We start from the raw sequence: 22,543 nt of genomic DNA, 5'->3' as shown, positions 1-22,543 counted from the left end.
ACCTGAGTTCAAATGCAGCCTCAGACACACAATGCTCACAAGCTGTGTGACTCTGGGCAAGTCATTTAAGCCCAATTGCCTCACTTAAAAAAAAAAAGATGTCTTTTAAATTTAAAATGTGTGGGATATAGCTAAATCAGTGACCACAGGAAATTTTATACCTGTAAATACTTACATCAATAAAGTAGAGAAAGAGCAGGCTAATGAAATGGGTATGCAATTAAACAACAACAACAACAAAACTAGAAAAAGAATGAACTAAAAATTCCCAATTAAATATTAACTTGGAAATCCTAAAAATTAAAGGTGAGATTAATAAAGCTGAGGGTAAAAAAAATAATTGAATTAATAAATGAAACAGAGAGTTAATTTTATGAAAAGAAACAATTAAATAGATAAATCATTGGTTAATTTGATTTAAGAGAGAGAAAAAAATCATTAGTACTAAAAATGGAAAGTATGAATATACCACTAACAAAGATGAAATTAATTATAAGGAGTTATTCTGCCCAATCATATGCCAACGAGTTTAACGATTTAAAGGAAATGGAAGAATATTTACAACAGTATAGATTGCCCAGATTAGCAAAAGAAGTATGATATCTAAATAGATCTATATTAGAAAAACAGAAAAAAACAGGCCATAAAGGAGCTTCCTAAGAAAAAAGCACCTGGACCAGAAAAATTTGCAAGTGAGTTCTATCAAATATTTTAAGATCACCTAATTCCTTTTTTAGTAGTGTTTTACTTTTTTTTCCCATTACATATAAAGTAAGTTTTCAACATTCATTTTTATAAGATTTTGAGTACCAAATTTTTTGTCCCTCCCTCTCCTCTTACCTCCCTAAGATGGCAAGCAATTTGATATAGGTTATACCTGAATAATCATATTAAACATATTTCCACATTATTCATATTATGAAAGAAGAATGAGAACAAAAGGGAAAAACCTAGAGAAAGAAAAAATCAAAAAAGTATGAAAATATTCTACTTCTTTCACATTCAGATTTTATAGTTTTTTCTCCGGATGTGGATAGTATTTTCCATGATGAGTCTTCTGGATTTGTCTTAGATGATTGTATGACTGAGAAGAGTCAGGTCTACCAAAGTTGATCATTGTACAAGGTTGCTGTTACTGTGCACAATATTCTTCTGGTTCTGCTCTCTTCACTCAGCATCAGTTCATTTAAGTCTTCCCAGTTTTTTCTGAAATTGGCCTAGTCTTCATTTCTTACAGCATAATAGAATTGCATTAAATTCATATACCACAACTTACTCCCCATTGATAAGCATACCCTCAATTTCCAATTCTTTGCCACCACAAAAAGAGCTGCTATAAATATTTTTGTATGTGTGGGTCCTTTTTTTCTTTTTTATGATCCATTTGGGACACAGACCTACTAGTGGTATTGCTGAATCAAATGGTACGCACAATTTTACAGCTATTTGGGCTTAGTCCCAAACTGCTCTCCAAAATGGTTGGATCAGTTCGCTACTCCACTAACAATGCTTTAGTGTTTCAATTTTCCCCCATCTTCTCCAACATTTATCATTTTTTCACATGACCACAGATAGCTTTGATTTTTTCATCTGAAAACTGCCTATTCATATCCTTTGACCATTTATCAATTGGGGACTGAATTCTTATACATTTATCAATTTGACTCATTTCTCTAAATATTTTAGAACTGAAGTCTTTGTCAGAAACACTGGCAAAAAATTAGCTTCCCATCTAGAAAACAGAAACTTTCCTTCTAATCTTGGCTGTATTGGCTTTGTTTCTTTCAAACCTTTTTGATTTAATGTAATCAAAATTATCCATTATGTATTACATATATTCTCTATGTCTAGTTTGGTCATTAATTCCATAGTTTTCCATAGTTTTGACAAGTAAAATCCTTCTTGCTCTCCTAATTTGCTTGTGGTATCACTCTTTATGTATAAATCATATATCCGTTTTGACTTTCTCTTTGTATATGGCGTAAGATGTTGGTGTATGCCTAGTTTTAACTTATTATTTTCCAGTTTTCCCAGCAATTTTTGCCAAATAATGAGGTCTTATCCTAGAAGTTGAAGTCTTTGGGTTTATCAAACAATAGATTGTTATAGTCATTGACTACTGTGTCTTGTGTAACTAACCTAGTCCACTGATTCACCACTCTGTTGCTTAGCCAGTACCAAATGGTTTGATGATTGCCTCTTTATAATATAGTTTTAAATCTGGTATGGCTAGGCTACCTTCCTTTGCATTTCTTTTATTAATTGCCTTGACATTCTTGACCTTTTATTATTCCAGATGAATTTAGTTATTGTTTTTCTAGCTCTATAAAATAATATCTGGTAATTTGATTGGTATGACATTGAATAAGTAAATTAATTTAGAAAGAATTGTCATTTTTATTATATTAGCTTGGACTATCCATGATCAATTGATATTTTTCCAATTATTCAGATCTGACATTTTTGTGTGAAAAGTGTTTTGCAGTTGTGTTCATATAGCTTAGATTTGTCTTGTCATGTAGACTCCCAAATATTTTATATTGTCTACACTTACTTTAAATGGAATTTCTCTTTCTATCTCTTGCTGCTGAGCTTTATTGGCAGTACATTGAAATGCCAGTGATTTACATGGGTTTATTTTATATCTCCCAACTTTGCTAAAGTTGTTAATTATTTCAAGTAGTTTTTCAATTGATTCTCTAGGATTCTGTAAGTATACTATCATATCATGTGCAAAAAGGGATAGTTTTGTTTCCTCATTGCTTATTCTAATGCTATCAATTTCTTTTTCTTCTCATATTGCTGAAGCTAACATTTCTAGTACAATATTAAATAATAGAAGGGCAGCTAGGTGTCTCAGTAAATAGAGTACCAGCCCTGAAGTCAGTAGGACCAGGAGATCCAACTGGCAAGGGGAAAAATCAACTGGCACCAGAGAAGGAGGAGGGGTCGGGGGGGATAGTACTGAGACTGGGGTCTGGGTAGTCTTTCCCTCAGGGTAAAGGGCCTGGGGAGGACATGCTGAGGCAAAGCCTTTGTCCAAAACTTGAGAAGGGGTTTCCTCTGGAAGAGGGGCCTGCAGAGAAAATGCAGGGTAGGATACATGGAGGTGGACTAGAGGAAAAGGGAAGGTTAACCAAAGAAAGGAGGTGGGGCATAGGAAACAGGGGTGGTCAGTTGAAAATAAGGTGGAGATAGGAGTTGGGGAAGTGGTATTAAGGGAGGATGGAAAGAGGGGGGTGCTCTAGCACAGGGTGTCTTATGAGGCTCATTCAAAAAGTCTAGTTGATCCCCACTCCCCATTTGTGGAGCAGCTCTAGCTATGAGCATCCTACCATGTTTTCTGAAAGTGAGGTCATGAGAAAGTTCTACAAAAGTCATTACGGGGACAGTTAGGTGGCACAATTTGTATAGCACAGGCCCTGAAGTCAGGAAGACCTGAGTTCAAATATGGCCTCAGACCAAACACTTGACACTTACTAGATGTGTGACCCAATTACCTAAAAAAAAAAGTCATTATGTAAGGAATCTCTACCCATTGTCCTTCTCTGCAACAACATCTTTCTAACTCTGAGAGTGTATTTTGCTGTAAAGTCCAAAAAATGGGCCATACCTCCCATTTTTCCAGGTGATACTGAGGCCAAATGGTATTGTGAAATAACAACAGCCTTTTCTTTTTTAATTCTTTAGAGAAACTAATTTTTTCCCAATTTTGTAAAAGATAGCCCAAAGGTGGATCTTCAGGAACTGAAGAGGATTGGCCCTTTGCAGGCATGGGGTCTGTAAGTCCCTCCCTCCTTAAAGGAAGATTTGGGAATAAGCCTAGGGAAACAAACAAAAACATCAAAAGCCCAAAGAAGTACTTTAAGTTTTCCCAAGTCCCTGGGGCTGAGAAAATTAAGAGGATTGGGCCTTTGCTTCCAGATAGGGATTGTGTGCCCAGGTCCATGGTTTTGAACAGAATCACTGGACAGAGAGCTGGAAAGCCTCAGGCTGAGTTCAAGAAAACCTTATAGCTGTCTGCTCTAATGGGACCTGAGGGGTCAGGCCTGAAAAGTACTTCCAAGCCATGTCTTCTTGGTTGCTTGGAAATCCACCCAATTGCAGAGCAAAAAACAAAAAAAAAAGGAAAAAAGAAAAGAAAAAAGAAAAAAGGGATTGGGAAAGAAGGGAGGTTTATGTACATTCTGGTTATGGCTGGTGAAGAGCTTGGTATTAGGCAGTTTTTCCCAGCACAGGGAACCATATGATAAGGTCTAGATGTGAGGGGTGCTGGAGTTCCAAAATCACGACATGTGAGTCCTATCTGAAAGAATTCTACCCAAGCCTTCCTTCAGCTAAAAACAAGATTTATTAAAGATCCACCATATTAGCCAGACTCTTAAGGAATTTGAGCATCCCTGGGCTATTGGCTGGACTGTAAAAATCTAAGCAGTGGCTAGACTGTAAGAATCAGAGTATCTTAATGGAGACAAGATGGACCTGATTATACAGAAAGACTATGGGAATAATCTAGGAGTGGCTAAGTAGTCTATGACTTAATAGAACTCCAGGGGTGGCCAAGGGAGAGTGCAACCTACATAGGATTAAGGGTGGGAAGTGGCCTGGGGCTATAGAGAGGTAAGACAATGGAGGGCTAAACCAGGTTAAGGGTAATAGAATTGGGAGATTGGGTGTAGCCACAATGAAAGGCCAGTTGATGGGATTATAGCCTCACAGGAAAACAAGAGATTTGTCCCTATAGGAAAGTCTAGGGGTTTTCCTTTTTTTGGATTTAGCTCCCATCCTCATCACAAGGATCTAATACATCTCCGAAGGTCTCATGATGGAAAACTTTATCCACTTCCAAAGAAAGAACTATGGAATTTGAATGCAGATTGAAGCATACTATTTGCTATTTTTTTTTGTTCTGTTTTGTTTTGTTTCCTCTTTCTGATGGCTCTTCCTATTAGTTCTAATTCTTTCTTATAACATCACTAATGAGAAAATATGTTTAATAGGAATGTATATGTATAGCTTATTTGAGATTGTGAGCCATCTTGGGGAGGGAGGGTGAGAGGGAGAGAAATATTTAAAACTCAAAAGTTTATGGAAGTGATTGTTGATAAATCAAACTAAATTAATAAAAAATTTAAAAAAAGAAAAGATAGTTAAAAAAAGAAAAAAGATCAAATAATTCCAATATTACAGAAATTATTTTAAATAATAGGCAAAGAAGGCATCTATGAAACAAATATGATACTGATACCTCAACCAGGAAGAGTAAAAACAGAGAAAGAAAATTACAGACCAATTTCATTAATGAATATGGATGCAAAAATCCTAAATAAAATACTACCTAAAAGATTACAGCAATATATTACAAAGATTTGTTGTACCAAAAATCAGGGAGCAAGACCCAGACACAATTTGAAATGTCGATTTATTGGCTTGTGGCTGCAAGGGGTACACACCCAGACCAAGCAGGCCAAATCAGGGTTTATAAAGGCAGAGCCACAGAGGTAACGGTTGCGGAAGCAGGAAGTTACAGAAGCCAAACAAGCCATTGATTAATCCTGCCTTTGGGACCATATAAGGATCACGGAATAGATTGGGACAGGTATCTTTCTTGGTGGGTTTTCTAAGGCAGGAACTTCTAAGGTGGGAACTCCTGAGGTGGGAACTCCTACTTCCCCGAAGAAGGGGCATACAAGGTGGAGGTCAGAAAACAAAATGGAGTTCAGCACATGGAGTTCCGTACTTCATTCCCCACATTTTTTGTGCACCATGTCAAACCCTTGACATGGCAGGGGCTGTATCATTGTAGGGTGCAAAGGAGGCAGATGCCACAGGCTGATAGCAGGGATCTCTGATCAATAGTAACTTAACTGAATTAATATGGGATTCAACAAAATCAAGGAGTCAATTAACTAGACAAGGACCAAAAATTAGGGCTATAGTGAGGAGGAGCAGAGGCCTGCCCAAGGCAGAAATAAGAGTGGTTAACCATAGGGAAGTCTGAAACAGGCTCTGGTACCAATTTTCCCTCCTTTCTTGTTCCCTCTGCCTGTCTGCAATATTCTTCCTGACCAAAGAGATGCTCTCCTGCACCACCCCGGAGTTATTGGCATAGAAACAACAGACCTCTCCCAAAGCAGCACATAGTCCTCCCTGCCTGAGGAACAACAGATCAGTCCTCTTTTATTCTGAAAGACCACTTCAGCCAATGAGTTGACCTGTCTTTCAAGTTGTGTTACAGAATGTTCTAAATGACGGAGGTCAACATTGACCCATGCGCTTAGTTCCCGGTAACTTGCCTCTCCTCGGATTAAGGCAGTAGCTCCTACAGCAGTTGAGCCAACTAGCCCCAAAACTACAAGAATAGGAATGAGGAGAGGTACAGCTTGTTTGCTACGGAAGGACATGCCACCCACTTGAGTGAAATGCTCCCACAAGTCTGGGCCTGGCATAAGAGAGACTTTGGGGATAATGGAAACTGGTATGCACAAGGGTTCAGGGTCTTTCAGGAAAACTGTGACTGAGACACATTGTGTCATTCCGTCCAGGAAGGCCCACCAAGTGCCAGATGGGGCTGAATAAAAGGAATTGGAAGCCTCAGGGATCATGACAGTATAATTGCAGACAAAAGAGTAAGGGGAGGAGTCCAGCTACAGCCCTGGTTGCAAAGGGTTTCAGGTTACACACGGACACACACCATATATACAAACACAACACAGAACAGATATATGAGAGATAATGAGGTAGGCCGGTAGGATAATATAGTAGTGGGTAAGAATGTCTTTATGACCCAGTGCAAAGCCAGTTTAAACTAATAAATCCTTCAGGTGCTGTTTGGACTGCACCAAGGAGAGAGATAAGGGTCTTGCTGGGGCCTGCTCACAAGTAATTGCTAGGCACAGGTCCTTGGGCTAGGGAGAAACTGTCAGGCACAATGTTTCTGAGGCTAGGGAGAAATTGGGGTCCAAGTACAAGCACCCAAACACAAGCACCCAAGTACCCCATCATTTCCCCCTTAAACAGATGGGACCCAAAATCTTTTGGGGTAAGGGACAAAGGTCTCAGCTTCTGAAACTGCTTCCTGGGGGGTTTGGGTGTAGAGCTGTCCCTGCCTCCTAGGGTCCCTCTGGTCAAGGAGTCAGTTCTCTAGCCAGTGTCCACAACTTGGCCGATGCCAGGTCCAAGAGGTGGTGGGTTGTGGTCTCGGACAGATGTTGGTACCCAGTCTGAGCAGTCATCTGAAGTGGAGGGCACTGAGTCTAGAGGAGACAAATCTGGCAAGGAAATTAAGCAGACAATGGCCAAAAAGAAGTAAAAGGAATACAATCAGGAGTGGGACAAGAATAGTAGTTGACATAGAAAGAAGCCAGAATCCCCAAGAAGAGGATGTACTGATGTATTAAGGGTTGTTATGGATGTCTCACATCCAGGTGACTTTCTCTAGTCCTATTGAGCTCCACCTATTGAGAGTTGTTAATATACATACAGCAGGAGATGTTGGCCAGGGCACAGACACCTCCACTAAGCAAGTAGATAATGCAAAGCTCTCTGATTATCCAGGACCACACTTGCCAGGGAATTCAGAGGTTGCTGAATGTCCTGGAGACTATTAGCTTTGTCATTTGCCAATTGGTGAATGTCCCTTCTCAGGTTTGAAAGTATGAACTCATGTTGTAAATGTCCATAGCAAGGCATGAGATACTCTGCTCCCTTTTAAGGTACCAGACAACATTGTCCCAGAACCCATGCTTCACTCTTGTTAGGGTGGAGGTGCTGGGTTTAGTAATATTGAAAATGGTCAGAGGTGGTGCCAAAAATCCAAGGGAGCACACACCAAAATCCTTATGAGGTGTTAAACACCAGGTGGCCAGAACGACAGTCCTGGGATCCTGCCAAATAGTGGCATTTTGCTTACTTATTCCCCAGAATCCTCACCACCTGGCCTACCCATCCCACAAAGGAAGGAGTATCCTGTAGGGGTACAGATGGGACCTGTTTATAAAAGATACTGAGCATGGATGCCCCCATGGATCAGTATGATTACATGACAATATTACAGGTAAGAAAGAAACTTTCAAAAGATCAATAAAAGTGTTACAGCTAGAAGGGGGCAGCAACATTGTGTGTCAAAAAGGAAGAGAAGGTTAAATAAGAAATACCTACTAGGAGAGTGGCAGGAGGAATTTGGTCATAGGTGCAAGTAGGGAGTGTTCCCTCAGAACAGGTGGTACAGCTGGCAGAGGTAAAGTTCTGGGGACACATCACTGTAGGCATCATTACAGGTGGTGCAAGTCAAGACGCCAGCAGAGACATTTACAATCCCTCCCCTGGCAAGGGTCTTTACCTGTATAGTGGCCATAGAACTTGTCTCCCCAAGCAAAGGAATAATTCCCTGCTGAGAAACAAGATGTTGAAATAGAAATATTTTCCCATAAAGGAGTGGCCAGTACAAAAAAGTGGTGGCAAAGACCTCTGAGGTGGTTACACTGGGGAGGGGGGGCTCTTGTAAAAACTGCCTTAAACAAAAGAACTTCCTAATTTTAACCTCACAACTGAATAGATACACAATCTTGTTCTGCAAACTTGTTTGCAGTCTCTAATTATACTTCAGAAATTGAATCTTTTACATATGATAAATTCAAACATTAATTTTACACTTAAGCCATGGAATGACTACAAATTCAGATCAAAACAGCAAGATCTCACATACTTATATTGTGCTGATCTCTTTTACTGACCACTTGCTCTGATCAGAGAAACCAACCATAAAAGGAAAAGGTAGGGACATGTGACATCCAGATATGACAGGATAGAATATCCTTAGCTCTGTTTGAATTCAGATAGCAATCACAGTTCTCCAATCATGCAGTATTAATTCCACATCACAGCCAGACTCAGGAATAGTCACATGGGAAACATTCCTTCTCAAAGGAACACAATCAAGAAACTGAGCCAGGAGGATCCCATCCTAGATTGAGGCTTAGATTGTCCTCACAGCTTTTTCCCAGATGCAGACATCCACCTGTTCTGAGTAGCTTGTGACATTTCTGATACTGATTTAATGCAGACAACTATACCCAAATTCAAACTCAAAACAAAATTAGTTATAGTCCCAAGACCCTTTTACCTCAAACAGCAAGTTTCACTAATCACAGCTTAAAGCCAGATACAGTTAATTTTACTCCCATGGAGTTGCAATAAGCAATAAAGATTTACCAGGACTCACATACACAAGAGATTTCACTTAACATCTTTCTCAAATTTCAACTTGTCCTGGTGTAAAATCCAATCATTAGAAATCATTTCTATCTACTGTACATAAACTTGCAACTTCTCAGAAAGCCAAATTCATTGTTTAGGGACTCCAAACAAGTTCTTTTCTCAGAGCAGATGACCTTGCCCACACAGATTTTTTTTCCAGTGACCTTGGCAGTTTTACAAAATAAGGGGAATTGCCATGTACCCCAGGGAGGGGCTGATCCTAGTGCCCCTGCCTGCTAACCCCCTTACCCCAAGGAGACTGTTTTGAATAGGAAGAACTGATCTGGAAAAGGCTTTTACCCAATCCCTACCTTTTTTTTTTGTTTTGTTTTTGGTGAAGGAATCATCCAAGGACGAGTAAGAGGGCGGGGAAGACAGACTCAGTAAATACCCAGTTATTGCCCTCTCTAACCCCCTTCACCAGATCCAACAGTTTCATTCAGAAATATGTTTGGTAACTAGACTTCTCTCTCGAATGTAAGACAGAAAAGGCTCTCTCTTTGCCACTAAACTCAGATTCGGCCAGAATTAGAATGAAAAGAGAGTATTAATCTTTCAAAAATTTCAAAGTCTACTCTAGCCACTCTGTGCAAATGGAACCATTCTATCCTCTCTCCCCCATGCTTTCAATCAACCAAAGGATCTAAATAATAAAGTGTCATAAGTAATTATCAGGCACTTAAATCTTTGAAACAGAACCAGTTAATTACCTGCTTAAAACCAAAGATACCTCATTAAACGTTAACAATTGTTACATTATCCAATTTCATCACATCTAGGTACCATCTCTACCTCATAACGGTCTCTCAAGCTGTACAATCTAAGAGTCTTAGAAAAACAACTAGAACAGAAACCAACTATCATCTTTTTAAACCTTGAAATCCAAACCAATTAATTACCCCTCTGATGACTTGACTTTACTCAGAGACTCAAATTGCCTTACAGAGAAAATCATTCATCTCATCACCATTGACATAAACTTCATATCAAAGGAAATTCACATAAAGCAATTATATTTTTACTTAAAACAGTTTACATTCAGATAGCATTTGTTTTATACTAAACATGGTGCCAAGCACCTTTACAACCATGTGATCTTCGTAACATCCCTGGGGAGGAATTCCACCACCATCCCCTTATTGAACAGTAAATAGAACTTTCTTGGGGCCATATATGTAATGGATTTCTTAACGTCAAATAACGATATGTACTCTTAGAATTATACAAATATACGTTTCTGAGTTCAATACCTTTGAACCTTTATAAAGGATTTTTATCCACAAATTCATATATGTTTCTTCAATATTTCAGTTCCCCATTTCATGTCCACATTTTCTTGCAAAAGTTTGTAGTCAGGTGCACTTCAGCATTAGAGAGGTCAAGACAATATACTCCTAGTGGCCCCCTGCACTGGGGTAGTTGTTTTTTAGGACCAAAATGGGCAGCCCCAATATTTACCAGAAAATCAACAGGTGCTATAGGAAGGCCAGAGGAGTCAGGTGGTGGGGCAGATAGAGCAAAGGAGGATACAATCTTGGAGGAGATTGGGGCCATTCCTAGGAAGGCCGGGGTTGTAGGGAGGGGAAAGTCTTCTTCCTGAAGAACGTTAGGAGGGTCACAAGAGGAAGAAGTCCTCTGTGGCTGAGCAACTAGCACTGTGTAAGGAGCAGTCAGCCAGATATCAATATATACAAACTGATCACGGTGTCCGGGGCTTCCAGCACCAACTTTTCAAGCATCAGTCACCACCTGTTTTGTCTAAACTACCTTGTAGTGGCCATTCTACCCCGAAGGTCGGCCACTGTAATCCGCCCTTTCCTGATATACTACCTGAAAATGATTCAACATACAACGCAAAGGGGTTTTTGGATTTTCTAGCCGAGCCCCCCATTATCGTGGAACACTGACATGGACAAATAATAAAAGCCCAAACACAAACATGTCCTCCCAATAGAAGTCGGAGAAACTGCCCTGGGAAATCTGTCTGTGATCCAGCCTGACAGCTGCCTTATAGTACGAAGTGGGGGGGGGCTTCAGACACATGATCATGAAACAGAACCTCTTAGAAACACAATCTCTATACATATAAACTAATAGACCAATACAACTAAGACAGAAACCAGAAACCAGGAACCAGATACGGGCATGGTCCCGATGTCTTGGGGTGCCCAGGAGATTGAGGCGCTAAGCACTACTGCCCCGTCATACAGTCATTCTCCACCAGGAAACATAAGTCTGCAGACACTTACCTCTGGAGGTTTACCAAGTCCAGGATCCATGGGGCCGAAACGAGGTACAATCTGAGTCAGGGAGGGAAGGTATTTTTCAGTTCTGAATTTCAGGGCCCTGGAACATCTTCAGAGGCCAGCACCCCTAAAAGTCAGAACAGGTCAATTCCCCCTTCCTGAGGCCGAAGTCCTCCCCAGGTGGGTCTCCACAGCAATACAGCATGCTGCAATCTTGCTGGGGCCTCTAAAATGTTGTACCAAAAATCAGCGAGCGAGACCCAGACACAATTTGAAATGTGGATTTATTAGGGCAAGGCTGCAAGGGGTAAACACCCAGATCAAGCAGCCCTGATCAGGAGTACAGCTTGGGTTTATAAAGGCAGAGGCCACAGAGGAAACGGTCAGGTGTTCAAAGAGTGTATCCTTGATCAAAAAACAAACAAAAGACAAAACTACCTTGTAAAATAGTCAGAATGAAAATTCCAGTCAGTCCCAAACCCATTGTTCAGGCTTGACAGTGTCAGTTCTTAGGAGACAAAGGCCACACAGATGAAAAGCTCTTCTCCCAGAGCTGCAGACACAGGTTTTTGCTGGTTTTCATCCCTAGAGGGAGAAGCCCAGTTTGGGTGTCTTTCTCTGTTTAGTGAGATAAGTGTGTCTCCCCACCCCACTCCCCCACCGTCCCCCACCCCCGCCGACCCCGAGCTTCATAAAGATTTCCTCCAGAATTAGTTCTAATACACTGGGGAAGTTTAGCGACACTGAGAATCTAAATACCATTGGTAAGGACTCAGTATCTATCCTCTATCACTCCAATTTACTCTCAGTAAGAAAAGAATGCTCATTACTCTTTTCTATGTCACTGACATTTTCCTAGCTTATCCCAAGGTCATTTCTAATTAGTAAGTCACCCCAAACTTTTGTCATTATTTATCTTCAGTAGGTATTGGATTTACCTCAGGGATTCTGGATTTTGTTTTGTTTTGTTTTGGTGGGCATTGGGGGATAAGGTGGTATTTCTGAGCCTCCTCCTGACATCTCTGCTTGCTTATAGGGTTAGTTTTTGCTCATTCTCTTTGGAACTGGATTGCATGTAGATTATTCATCCCCAATCTTCTTCATGGTCTGTCATATCCAGGGTACGATATGTTGGCGTGAGAGAGGTCATTGTGAAGTTTTCGATGTGAGCATTCGTACTTAAGAAATCAGCAGCCATTGAAAATCAGGGCTTGACTTTAATTGGTTTTCTTAATTGTTTAGACTTAACAAAGGGAGAGAGAAAATGTTGATAATGTAGATTAAACAAAAGTGTATCATTGATACATTTTTCTCCCATGGGAACTGCTTGTTAAAGAACTTACCAGCACACTCAAGCTCATATACCAATTTGAGCTGAAAGAATTGAGGCACAGAATGGACAGGGCATAATAAAGCTCACTGAATTTCTTGGATCCTCCCAAATGCCCTATGCTTTGTTTCTCAGAAGAACTCTTTGTGTGTGGTGAGACAGTGACACCATATCCTCTGGGGAATGTGTATATCTTCTGGAGTATCTGGGAAAAGGTATAGGCTGAGCCTCAGCCTGGGGGGACCAACCCTCCCAGAGCACCCTAGTCTGCTGCTACCTATGGTACACAGCAATATCAGCAGAGACAACATGCTTCTGTCTTATCTCCACTTTACAGTAATTCTTTACTTTTGGGGAAGTTCTCATCAGGGACCATCAGAATGCTGTCAAAAATACAATTTATTCTCCAATTGGCCTTTCAGATGCTGGAATTTTGTGTATTGTAAAGGTTGAACTGGGTCAGTCTGTCTCTTGTTTTTTCTTCCCCTTGGTTCAGGCCTTACTTTTGCATTCTTCTGCCATTGCTACATAACATATAGGAAAAAAGAACACTTCAAAGCAGCTTATGGAATACAGTTAAATTTCTGTTCCTACAAAATATATCTTGGTCTCCCAAGCTTAAAAAGGCTCACTGACCCTATGTTATTTTGAAGCTATCTTTAGAACTTTTCCTTTTCACTAAGTCCTAGGAAAAGTATACACTTGATGACTTCCTTTAAGGTGCTTCTCAACCTTTTGTAATCTGTTTTCTGACCTTCTCACTCAGGTCATCTACCTAAATTTCTCTTCATATGGCTGCCAAAGTTGTGTCTATCCATACCACTACCATACTTAACGAAACCCAGTTTCTCCCTGTTATCTCTAAGATCTAATATAAGCTTTAATCTATGCTGTTAATTTTTTTCTGAAACAAGCCCCAAATTACCTTTGCAACTTTATCATATGCTAGTCTTCTCATTGAACTCTATAGTCTAGTTAAACTAGCCTCTCCTCTGCTCCTTCTAAATGTTACTCATTCTCTGGTTTCCTCACCCTTACAATGGGTGTTCCCTGTGCTTGGAACACCATTACTCTTAATCTACGTTTCCTTTTATTTGATTCCTTCTAAATTCATCTCAAGCGCCATTCTCTATATGAAGCCTTTCCTGTTTCCCTCCATTTGCTAGTGCCCTCCACCCCAGATTTGCCTTCTATTTATTTTCATACAGTCTGTATATACTTATTTATGCATTTATTTTCCCACAAAAGAATGTAAGTATTTAAGAGTAGGGATTTTTCATTTTGTCTTTATATCCCGAGCACCTCACTACTGGCATATTATAGGTGCTTAGTAAATGGGTGCCAATTGATTGACTAACTGAATTTAGTTTCAATGTTTGTTCAGGATTCTACTCAAAGAAGTTCTCCAACATAAAATATGTTTCTGATATACTGTCCTTTAGATCTTGGTAATTAAATATTTTAGAAGAATAGACCTGATTAAAATGAGTGTGAAAGTTTCAAAGTAATGTAGGTCTCATACATGTGCTTTAGAAAAGATATTTAAACAACAGTATGAGACTGAATAAGGATAAAACACTCAAAAAAATATACTAAGTTCTTTCACCTATCCTCAGACTACTTTAAAAATAAGTCTGAAGGGGCAGCTAGATGGTGCAGTGGAAAGAGCACTGGCCCTGGATTCAGGAGGACCTAAGTTCAAATCTGATGTCAGACACATAACACTTACCAGCTGTTTGACCCTGGGAAAGTCACTTGTTCCCCATTGCCCAGCCAAAAAAAATGAGTCTGAAGATTAGAAGGCCTTAGGAAAGAATTGGCCCCAGAAATACCAATGTTCCCACTCAGATGATAGTCTAGTACAGCCAGAGAATCTCCAGACACATGAATAACTTGCAAGGCTCCATATCTGCACAAGATGAGAGCAAAGGGCTTTACCAGAAATTTCACAGGATATTCATAAATGCACTGTGTAGATTTGGAAGTAACCATATCAACAGCCATCACTGCAGTGCACATGCTTTTTCCATAGCACAAACTGAAACTCCCCTGGCCTTGACATCTTTGACATCTTCAATGTCAGGAGATCGCACAGAGCGCATCTAGCATTCTAAATTATTCAGGAGGGCCTTATTTCAGAAAGTGGTTAACATGGAAATACAGATGACACTTCAAGGCCAAGCAGGGCTGATCGTCTGTCGAAAAAAATAAAGCAAAAAGCAGAGCTTGACTCTGAAACAAAGCCTCTACTCAAGGACAAAGGCTTGAAAAATAGGTTATCCAAAGAAAAAACTGCCCATCGTAGAGAATTGTTGTAAGGAAAGATGGTGGCATTTTCTTAGAGCAAATTTTATATCTCTAAATGCATTCATTAACAAAGGACAGGAAGAACAAGTCAATTAATCAGTCATACAAGAACAATAAAACTTGAAAAACAATAAATTAAAAATCATCAAGTTGAAATTCTGAAAATCAACAAAACTAAAAACAAAATAATCATTAAACTTATAAGCCAAATTAGTAGCTTTTTTTTTTTTAGGCAATTCGGGTTAAGTGACTTGCCCAGGGTCACACAGCTAGTAAGTGTCAAGTGTTTGGTCTGAGGCCAGATTTGAACTCAGGTCCTCCTGATTTCAGGGCTGGTGCTCTATCCACTGCACCACCTAGCTGCCCCAAAGTAGTAGCTTTTTTTAAAAGAAAAAAATGTTAGCTAATCTGAAAAAGAGCGAACTCTATTACACATGACAAAATGAAAAAGGAGAATTTACCACAGTTGAAAAAGAAATACAGAAAATTTGTAGGAACTACTATAACTAAAATTTGATAAAATTTACAAGTTCGAGGAAATGGATAAATATTTACCAAAAATATAAAAGACTTAGGTAAACAAAAGAAAAAAATAGATTATTGAAATAACAATTAAAAAAAACTATTGATATTTTTTGTTTCATACTTCGCCATGGTATCCCATGTACCCACCCCTTTACCCCTCTTCAAGAGCCATTATGACAAGAACATACAACAAATAGGTTTATTGTTTCAAGAGAAAAAAACAAATCAGTACAACTGTTACTTTGAGATAGTTCCAAATCATGCGATGTGCAATATGTAAGACCTGTGGACCTCTCACATCCTAAAAGGAATAGCTTGGGGATGTCTTCTCATAACTCTTCATTTCAGTCCCACTTGCATCTTTGTAATTTTATAAGATTCACCTTTTATTTTTTGGTGTATCATTGTTCCATTTAAATTGGTGTTACTGTTTATACTGGGGATTAAGGGGCTTTGTTTACTTCACTCTGCATAAATTCATGTAGATCTATCATTTCTTACAGCTTAGTAGTATTCATGAACCACAATTTGTTTAATCATTTACCAATTGATGGGCATCTGGTTTTTTTCCAATTCTTAGGTATCACAAAAAAAGCTGCTATAAATATTTTTGCGTATATAGAGGCTTTCTTCTTATCAATGGATTCCTTGGTGCATAAGCCTAGTAATGCATTCCCTGGTTCAAAAGGTATGGACGTTTTAGTCACTATCTGTATGATCCCAAACTGCTTTCTGAAATGGTTACAACATTCTGTACCTCCACTTAATACTAATGAACATTAGTGAACCTATCTTTCCACAATCTCTCTAGCATTAACTATTGCCAGATTTTGTCATTTTTGCCAGTTTTTAGAATGTGAAATAAAACCTTAGAACTCTTTTTATTTTCATTTCTCTCCTTTTCAGTGACTTGGAACATTTTTTCATATGATTATGAATGCGTTGCAGTTCTTCTTCTGAGATGTGTTTGAAGCATATTCTCTACATCCTGACAGAGAGCAGATGGACTCAAGGCATGGAAGGAGTCACAATTTTGCACATAGTCACAGTGTGAATTTGTTTAGCTTGAATATGTTTAGGTGTTACAGGGGATTTCTGTTAGGGGAAGGAAGGAGGGAATAATTATGATGATTCAAAAAAAGGAAAAGTAAAAAAAGAAGGTTATTGAAACGGTAAAAATGTGAAGTTCATAAAGAAGCAGAGACAAGCAAGGCAATTTGGAAAGTAATGTGTTACACTGACTATATTTTTTAAAAGAATGGAAAAGAGATCTACAAATTTATACACAATCCTCTTTGTTTGCTCTATTTTGCATATATAATGTGTGTGCTCCTAATATATCATCATAAGAAATCACAAATGTTTTATTCAATGGTGTCACTGTGTATGATTTTATGCAAATCACAACTGTGGGGGCTCAAGAGACATAATACTGAGTTGTAGGACTCCCTTACCAGGGTTATCCTTAAAACTTTGAAAGAACAAGTTGTGAATTGTAGCTGTTGGATAAGTGGCTCCTCTCTTGGAGTCACCTGTAATCTGCATCCTAGTCCTTCACCTCACTGTCACTAGGTGGATGGTATGTTTCATAATTAGCTATCTGAAATTATCATGGTTGGTGATAATTACCATGAACAAAATTCCTACTTTTTTTATATTGTTTGTCTTCATTATATTGTTGTCACTGTATAAGTTGCTCTTCTGCTTCTTATCACTTCACTCTGTAACAGTTTCATTACATCACATTTATACACTATAACTTGTTCAGTCATTTCTCAATTTATGAGTCACTCCCTCAGATTCCCATTCTTTGAGACTTGCTTAGAACTAATTCTTCCTTTAATCTACCCTCCCATTAATTTGTGCTTCTTCCTTTTCACCCCCCTTTCTCCTATTTTCCTGTTGAAATAGGCATCATAGTGTAGAGAACCCTGGGCCTGGAGTCAAAAAAACCTGAGTTCAAATCCTGCTTCAGACAGCTACTAGATGTATGATCATTAGGTAAGTCACTCCTGTTCACCTCATCTGAAAAACAAGTTGGAGGAAGAAATGTCGAACTATGCTTTTATCTTTGCCAAGAAAACCCCAAATGAGGTCATGAAGAGTCAGACATGACTAAAATAACTAAAAATTTTTGTTCTCAGTTCAGTGTGTGTATGAGTTTTCTTCTCTTATTTTAGACAGTTCATATAAGAATGAGGTACAGGTGTCAGCTACTCCCTTCCAACAGGTGGTTTTATTTATATAAATCTTTACCTGTGCACCCTGATTATATGACATAATTTTCCCCAACCTTTCTTTTCCTTTCTCCCTTGTGTGAATATTCTTCTTCCTCTCTCCATTCTTCTCTTAGGATCAATAAGACATAACAGAACCACTCTCACCTTCTGTCTAATGAAATTTCTTCCATAGGGACACAATCTCCCCATATGTGAATGTAAGTAGTTTATCTTTGTTTAATCTTTCTATTCATATTTGTGATATAAGGAGAAGGGAAGAGAAGGAAGGAGGGGAAGGTAGTAGGCATTTCTACAGTACCTACTATGTTCTAGTAACTATGCTGACTACTTTTTACAAATATTATCTCTTCTCCATTCCTTATTTCATATTAATTGCCCATGATTTCCTAAAACCCATGAGAAAGAAAAAAAGCAAAACAATACATGGATATCATATTTCCAGACGTCATAAATGAACTCATCAGACCTATTAGAAGAAGAGGGCAAAGTCAAAATAGAAATAATCCACTGGACAGCTCTTGAAAGACACTGTCAAAATGAAAGTTATGACTTTACTTCAGAATGTCTGGTCAAAGCAAAAACACAGTAAGCAGCCAGAAAATAGGGTCCAATGGCACTAAGGAGCCACAGCAAGTCCACAGAAGACTCGAGAACCTTCACCATAAAAATAAGTACATCTTGAAATATGTTTTTATAAAAGGCAAAAGCAAAGGTTCACAACCGAGAATAATTTACTCAGCAAAATACTGTAGTTATGCCAAAACAAAATGGACTTTTATTAGAATAGAATCAAGTATGCGTAATGAAAAGACCTGTGCACTGGGGAGAGGGGGGAGGAAGTTTGAATTACAGAGAAAGCAAGACATGAAAAGATAACTATGTGTGATAGGGAAGGGACATTATGATGATAAAAAATATATATATATATATGCTCTAATAAGAACAGAACAAATTAGTCCCAACAAGATCTTAGTATCCTCTTTTTCTTTTTCTTGTTTTTTTTTTTTTGGACTAGGCAATAGGGTTAAGTGACTTGCCCAAGGTCACACAGCTAGTAAATGTTATATTCTAAGGCTGGATTTGAACTCAGTTCCTCCTGAATCCAGAGCTGATGCTTTATCCACTATGCCACCTAGGTGCCCCTGTAGTATCTTCTAAAATCAGAGGGTGAGTGAAATAAGACAAAGGTTAATAGGTGGTTTTATTTTATTTCAATAGGCTTTAAGAATAAAGGAAAAAGAAGGATAAAGAAATATAATAAACTAGGCCAGCACATTCAGTACCTAGAGAAGGATGGTCTGAATTTATTGAATTGCACATAAGTCAGCATTTTTCAAGTAGGGCTTAGAACAGGCTATGATCCTGGGAGGTGTAAAGCACAGTTTCTAGTATGCTCTTCCTTTTGAAACCTTGCAACACAGAAAGATCCCTGTTTCTGGAGGTCTCCTTTCCTAAAGATCAGAATGGGTGGATGGAAACTGGCAGATACCAAGAGATAGCCAAAATAAACTATTTTTAGAGACTTGAAGCTCCAGGCTCCCTAAGCAGCTGCTTTTGAAAAGTAGTTGCTTGCATTTTACTGTGCCCTAGTTTCTGTTATTGTTTGTCCTTCATTCTCAAAGGGTACCGTGACAACAGGAAGGTGATGCCATTACTTACAGGTGAATTGGATTTAAGCGAGGCAGGACTGTGCAAGGTCAACAGCCTCACTTTCTCCTATAGAGCCTTTTAGGGTCGGTGGCAAGAAATAGATAGGTATGACTACACATGGCACCAGATGCAATGTGAGACCTTGGCCTTTTTGAGCTAAAGTCTTTCCCAGGCCTCAATTTGACTGAAGCAATGCCCATTCAGTGATTAAGACTAGGTTGTTGTTGTTGTTGTTTCTCCTTCATTCTCAAAGGGGACCATGACATCAGGAAGGTGACGCCATTACTTACAAGCGAATTGAATTTAAGTGAGGAAGGGCTGTGCAAAGTCACCAGCCTTGCTTTCTCCTCCAGAGTCATCTGGGTCCAGTGGCAAGATATAGATCAGGATGATTTTAGATGGGCCTCGCCCCAGTTGCCACTGAACAGATGACACAGTGATGGAATCACATTTTGTCCACAGTTGACTATTACTGATTGGGTAATGTAAGATGGTCCTTCCAGGAATATGGATAGAGCACAGGAAGCTTTTCTTGATAAATGGAAATGATACATTAGAAATCTCACTTGCCTGGGTCCCTCTGGTATTAGTGTGCTTCAAAAACAGGCACTGACTGTTCTGGGGACTGAAGCTTCCAGTCCAGATCCTAGAACCCAGACTCTTCCCTTGACCAAATGGTCAAATGAACCTGTAAAGACCTGGCTCCTGAGGAATGCCAATTTGCCTGGTTATCTGATGACTCCTTTCACTACAAGACAGGCATATGCAATTGGTTTTTGACAACCGCTAATCTGATAAGAAATACCACCCTAGGGAGTAGAGATACTGACTAGTCCTTCCAGTTGGTTGAACTGCATGCTGCATGACTGGCATGTGAAAGAACCTAAATGTTCTCCCTAAAGGGATGGAGAAGAGAAGATCTTCATATATACCATTCCTAGGCAGCGGCTTTGAATCAGTTCAAGTTGGCTGGGGCCTGGAGAGAACAAGACTGAGCAATCAAAGGCTCTCTACCTTGGTGTCCAGAATAATGGAGGAATTCTGCTGAACACCCATTGAATATGGTTATTTGTGAGGCACCAATTTGAATCACATGTTAAATAATCAACCAGGCTGGGGTTACAAGAGTAGCAGGGTTGGGTGGACCCAGCGTCAATGTAAACTTTCAAGTGGTAACATGTTGTGCTGGGTAGTGTACCATATGTTCCCCCTTATTAAAGATTAGGGAGCTATTCTAAACCCAAGTAGTCCCCAACCTGTCCCCAACTGCCAAAATGGAACTCTTCCCACCTTAGTTAAGGGAGTTGCCTGTACTGGTGAACAGTTGTATCATTCACATCTGATTACCCAAATCAGTGAGCAACTTCCTGGAAGCTAAGTCCATAACAAGTCTATTCTACCCTGGAAAGCAGAAAGGAAATCCCTTGTCTGGTGATTCCTTGGATCTAATCTCCAAGAAAGTTGACCTAATAAGAATAGAGTGTTTGGGGATAAAGTTCTGACTAATCTTCTCAAGCCCTTCTTTATTCCTTTCCTGGAGCAGAGCTGCCTTATCCACAAGATCTTTGACCCCTCAGAGGGCTCCATACATCATTGGAAAGTCATTTAGGTGCCCATTAACTGGCATCCTTTGAGATGGTTTGTGGAACTCTTTCCCAGAACAAGAGCTAGTATTGTTGGGAAGTATCTTGCTTTCTAAGTATAGAACTAGTAATGTCTGACACTTGAAAACTTCTTTCTCTACCACATTCTGGAATAATTCTCTTTCTCAGGGCATCTCTGAAAGCTCCTCTTCAGATTTGTTTCTCTGGTTCCACGTCTCTTATACGATCTTAGATGCTCTTGCAGAAATCTTTTGCAAAGTAGATCTTAATCCAATTTAAGACACCATCTTAAATTTTGCTTCCCCAATAACTAGTTCACTTGATGAAAATTAGCTCAAAAGCAAGCTAGGTGACACAGTGGATAGAGCAACAGCCCTGGACTGAGGAAGACCTGAGTTCAAATGTGGCCTCAGACCCAAAGCACCCACTAGTATTGACCATGAGCAAGTCACTTAACCCCATTGCTTAGCCCCCCCAAAAAAAATTAGCTCAAATCTTTTGGTTTTATGTAAGATCTTAACAATAGAACTATAAAAAGTACATCAGGAACCTGTAGCTCACTTAAAACTTCAGAGAGCAGGACAGGAGATACCATCTTTAAAACTCCAAGAACTAGCTCTGAAAGCAACAGAAGAAAATGCCTAAAGCTTAGAATAGAGCCCCCTTTACCCCAGGAATAGACCCCAACTTTAAAATAATATTAAAAGTCAAGAAATAGTCTGGAAAAAATGAACAAACAAAAACAAAAAAGAACTCAACCATAGAAAGTTAATATAATAACAGAGAAGTTCAAAGCACATACTCAGAAGACAAGAAAATCAAAATAGCAAATATGAATTGTTCTCCAGCCCAAAGAGAATTCCAGAAAGAGCTCAAAAACAATTGAAAAATCAAATAAGAGAAGTAGGAGGAAATTGGGAAATGAAGTGAGAGTGATGGAAGAAAATTATGAAAAGGGAATTAACAGTGTGGTGAAAGAGACACAACCCCCCCCCAAAATAATAGCATATTAAAAATCAGAATATGTAAAACAGGCATAAAAATCTGCTGTGGAAAACTCCTTAAAAGGCAGATTAGCCAAATGGGAAAAAGATATATGCAAATTCACTGAGAAGAATTTTTTTTTTAAAGAAGAATTGGCCAAATGTATATGATTCAAATCCTGAAGTGTCCTATTCTTCCAGAATGAGTATAATTAGAGAAGCTTGTGAAGAAGAAAATAAATTCATCAATTTCTGAGATTAGTCAGGAACTTCTTTGCTTTGTTTGAACTGGGAAAGGATTCTAGTACAGATAGTTATGTTACTGTAAGAGTAGGAAGTTATGAGCTCTTTTGTGTTAACTCAATGGGAAATCTAATATTCTTTTTAATCTGGAATTAGA

General features: G+C 39.1%; 1 long non-coding RNA gene across 3 annotated transcripts in view; it reads left to right on the top strand.

Moving 5' to 3' along the window:
- LOC110203248 (uncharacterized) overlaps positions 1 to 22,543 on the top strand; it is a 38,886-nt gene that overhangs the window by 2,831 nt on the left and 13,512 nt on the right. For 2 of the 3 annotated variants that reach the window (XR_013485487.1, XR_002322887.2), the window contains exons 2-4: positions 16,247 to 16,354; positions 16,573 to 17,667; positions 18,020 to 18,103. This is a non-coding gene — a long non-coding RNA (uncharacterized LOC110203248). The remainder of the gene's footprint in view (positions 1 to 16,246; positions 16,355 to 16,572; positions 17,668 to 18,019; positions 18,104 to 22,543) is intronic. The other variant, XR_013485486.1, reaches the window with a different exon arrangement.

This window comes from Phascolarctos cinereus, unplaced genomic scaffold, assembly GCF_003287225.1.
Source record: "Phascolarctos cinereus isolate Bilbo 61053 unplaced genomic scaffold, phaCin_HiC Scaffold_3;HRSCAF=262, whole genome shotgun sequence".
Classification (NCBI taxonomy): Eukaryota; Metazoa; Chordata; class Mammalia; order Diprotodontia; family Phascolarctidae; genus Phascolarctos; species Phascolarctos cinereus.
Note: the sequence above shows the minus strand (reverse complement) of the source record. Positions and strands in the feature narration are given on the sequence as shown.